Here is a 4,660-nt window from a genome sequence, read left to right on the forward strand (position 1 = left end):
AACCATTAAAATGTGTTTTTAATCGTTTGAAATTGTATAGACGTTAATTAATAAATGAAAAGAAGGAATGAAAAATATTTAAATTTCTTTACAAATAATGATGAATTTTGGATTTCAAATTATTATGACAATTTTTTCTGAATTTTTAAAAAATTAAATTCGTAAACTTTGTTGATTGTAAGTCCAGTTTGATTCTTATGAATTATGTTTATATATGTGGGAAGTTTTTCTACTAACCAACACAACAAAACTTAAACAAAATTCTTTTTTCACTGCTTACAACTTTTGCTAAGTCTAACTACAACTTCATCACAGCCCTTTACAACATACTCTGACTTCATGCCCAAACTTGAGATCTCCCTTCAACTTCATCCCTGCACTCCACACTCCAAACCCTTCTCTCACCTTTGACTCCAAACTTAACATATTTTCTTCTCAAATATCCCCAGCCATCCATTTGGGCTATCTTCTTGAATCACATATATTAGGATATATATTAATATATATATCCTAATATATACATATTATAATTATACATATACAGATATGTAATTTATACTTTTTTAAAAGACACTTATGTAAAAATATACATAAACACTTTATATAAAGTTTCAAGAGGAACAAAAATTTAAATTACTATAATTATTTGTTTTCAAGTTCTGTTGAATTATGAAATACATCTCAATGTGGATTCTGTATGCTTGAAGTTTTTTTAAAATGTTAAAATATTTTCTGTAAATTCTTAAATTTTAAAACTGACTGATTTATTATTATTCACCAAATAGATCACTGGTATTATTGTTTTGCTATTGGTATAATTTGATTTAATTTTTGAAAATGCTCAAATATTTCTAATTAATAATAGATAGAAACTATCCAAAATTATCAGATTTATTGAATAAAATCATTAAAATTTACAAATAGCATAACTGATGACAAAAACATCATAAATAGGTAAAGATTTCAAGTGATAATATAATAATAAAGTTTCTCTAATAATCTCTACCTACCACATGGGCACCAATAGACCATTTATGACTTTGACCAAATTTGCAATAGAGATAGGTGGCTAATTAATGAGAAGTGGTTTATGTATGCTATTTGGAAAAAAGTGATTGAACATCCTTATCTGTAGCGATATGGAGCATTTATACAAATTATATATTCTTCCTACTTAATAAATACCATGCATACAATGGTAAATATGGAAATCTGTATGCTTTGTTATGATCAATTGTTGGAGTTTCAAAAGGGTGTGATTGTGGGGTGTCTCACATTGCAAGCAAGCTACAACATGCAAAATTCACTGTGGCCTTGTATGATGTAGAAAGATGGATAAGTCCAGCATAAACCAGGGTCAGGTAGATTGATGTTAATAATGGACAGAGATCATAGAGCTCTGAAAGGATACAGGATGAAAAGCTTTGTAACTTCAGCTTTCAGCAGTTTACAGGAGCATCTGTCTCATCTAGGATGTTACAAAAGAAGACCCGTGCATTTGATTATTATCATCAGCCATTGATTACTAAATCAAATCACACAGGTTGGTTGGCATAGGCAAAGGAGCATCACAACTGGACCATGTAACACTGGAAGCATGTGCTGGATCGACAACTTGAGATTCACTGTACAGATCAGATGAGTGTGTTGTTCCAACAATGAAATTTGGTGATTAGGCTGTTTTTGTTGGGAAGGTGTGGGATCCCCTCATTGTGGTTCTTGGCATCTAAATGTTGCCTCTTATTGTGAGATACTGGACAATTGGGTGCTCCTTAAACTGTGGATTTGAGAATGAGTATTATCTATTTCAGGATGACAATGTCCCATGCTATATTGTTATCTCTGTGCTTATCTGTGCTATGCAGTGGCCTTATCTGAGCTTCTTTGGGGCATCATACAGTGTTGCATCTGGGACAGACTGGACCAGTCAAACATCACAGAATTGACTGCTGTTATGAAGGAGGAATGGCAGAATATACTACTGGCAACACTTCATAATCTTGTGGACAGACAGACAGACAGACAAAATAAACTTTATTATGCCCGACACCGCTAGGCACAGTCGGGATGAATATATACAGTGTGTACATAGAGGTGACATGCCGAGCAGTAAAACCGACAGTGAGCGTAAAAGAAAAGAAATCAAAATACACGTAGATATAAAATCCTGATGTCAGGAGTCATGCGGTAAATAAAAGTGAGGAAAAACGTTTATCAATGTATTAATGTTCTGTTAAAGTAAAGCTTGACCATCCTTTGAAAAAGGGAAAAGTACTTTTTACTCGACACTAAAACTTCCAGCTTACACGGCCAATTGAGATTATCTTCTTCCACGTAAAGTTTGAGCTCGTTCCTTATGTCCTCCAGCAGTGGGCAAGACAAAAGATAATGCCTTACTCCATCACGCACATCGCAGTTTGGACAGCAGTCAGTGTCGCTGTGTAGAAACCGATGTAAGTATACATTGAATTTACCATGTTCTGAGAGCAGCTGTGACATCTGGTGTTGAGGGTGGACCCATTTCAAGCTGAGGCGTCTTGCTACGTCTGGGAAGAACTGCCGGGAAATGTGCTGCTCTGGGATACGCTCCCATTCTTGTTGCCACACTACAATTGTATGCTGCCAAAGGAGCTGCTTTAACCTGGAGACCGGTAAATGGCTGTACTTGTGGAAAGTATGCCCCATTGTGTTACTGTTGTGATAGTATTGAAGGGTGGACATGTTACTAATTGTTGAGGGGACAGTGATAAGTCCATGTGTGTCCAATAACCTTTTTCCAGGTAGTTTATATGAAAAAACTATCCATGTAGATTGAGATTCTGACCAGGACTTAAACCCAGGTCTTCCCAGAGTAATAGGTTGAAATTATGCTTTGTCATCTGGCCACCAAAATTAATATTAAACTTCTATTGAAAATTATACTTTGAATATTGTTTTTAATTGTAAGTATATTTTTTCCATTATTAAAAAAATATTAAGTGTTGAAATAAAATTCCAACACTTACAATATCAGAAAAAATTGAAATAAATTATCTTGGATATAATTATATAGATATTCATTTATCAATGTCATGTATGAAATATAAGAGAAATGTTAGTACAAAGTACCAGTATCATTTTTGTTATAGTTTTTAGCTAGGATTTAATTAGAATATTTTGTAACAGAATTTAATTAAATCTTCTTAGAAACTATTTTGTATGAGTATCATTTTACAGAAGATTGTTGCATTTGAACTTGCTAACAACTAAATCAATAGATGTTAATATCCTCATTAAAGAATAATTTAATGATCACATAAACCTGTACAACTACTTATCTAAGATTTTATTTAACAAGATTATTAAATGTAACAATTTTGTAATCACTATTTGATATTTATAACCATAATATAAACCTAAATTAACAGTCATTAAGGAAAATAATTCATTTGAATATATGCAAATAACATATTTAAAAGTTAAATGAACAACAAGAACATGTAAGGAGGATAGCAATGATTGATTTAATCATGATATTACTATAATTGCTATGCTTAGCTATTTTTGCTAATGTTATAAATTATCTACCCTTGAAAGAGCATTATGTTAGACGATAAAGATGTGGATATGGATGATATATTTATAATGGATATGGTTAAAATAAATTTCTATCAACTATATCATCAATTTTTTTAGTTAATATATATATATATATATATATATATATATATATATACACTAAGTAATTCATACTGTAAAGGTACTTAATTAATAAACTACAAAAATTTATAAGCATTGATGCATAAAATAAATTATGTATTTTTCTGTAAGTTGCTATGCATTTTTCTATTAATGATATTTTTTTTGTCCATCAAATAAAATGAAAGATTCAAGACAAAAAAAAACTCAATTTTAGCTTCTGTGACTTGTTTGTCAAGGTAATTAGTTATGAATAGTTGTAATATCTGGTAAAACAGTTACAAAAACTTGTAATTTAGAGACATTTCTTGAAGTTTCCACTCCTTAACATTTAAGTAATTTATAAATCTTTTACAAATAAGGAAAACTGAAGATGATAGAATAATTTTTAAGCAATTTGATTGTGTTATATGCCTTTAATTGTGCTGATAATTATGTATATTCATGGACTGAGATGACAGATCCTACTCTATTTACAAATGTGGAATCTTGCTCTTGGAAAATCATAAAAATGTATGAATAAAATAAGTAAAAACAGATTTATCATCATTTATCAAAATAAAAGTATAAATTAGCTTTTATCACATTTTTACATAAAATATTAAATTTTGAGACCCTTCTACATGTGATATCAATCCAAAATGGTCTTGCTGGGCTTCTCCTATTTGGTCTTTTGTATATAAATTTTAAATATATTCAACATCATGTAATATATATATATATTTATAGTGGAAGATTGAATTATATATTTTGATTATACTGAAGATAAATCTTTATAATAAACTGATATTATTTATACTGTAATTAAAAAAATAAAAACAAATTATTGTTTATTTAAAATATTTTCTTGTAATGTATATTAATTTATAAAATTAAGTATGAAAAAAAAATTTTAAATTAAATATTTGTCTGGAAGGATTATTAAAATATATTAAAACTTAAATAAATATTTTCCATATTGTTATAAGCTTAAATTAATTGT

The sequence above is a fragment of the Centruroides sculpturatus genome, unplaced genomic scaffold (genome assembly GCF_000671375.1).
Source record: "Centruroides sculpturatus isolate CEXI.00-Female unplaced genomic scaffold, Cexi_2.0 scaffold189, whole genome shotgun sequence".
NCBI lineage: Eukaryota > Metazoa > Arthropoda > Arachnida > Scorpiones > Buthidae > Centruroides > Centruroides sculpturatus.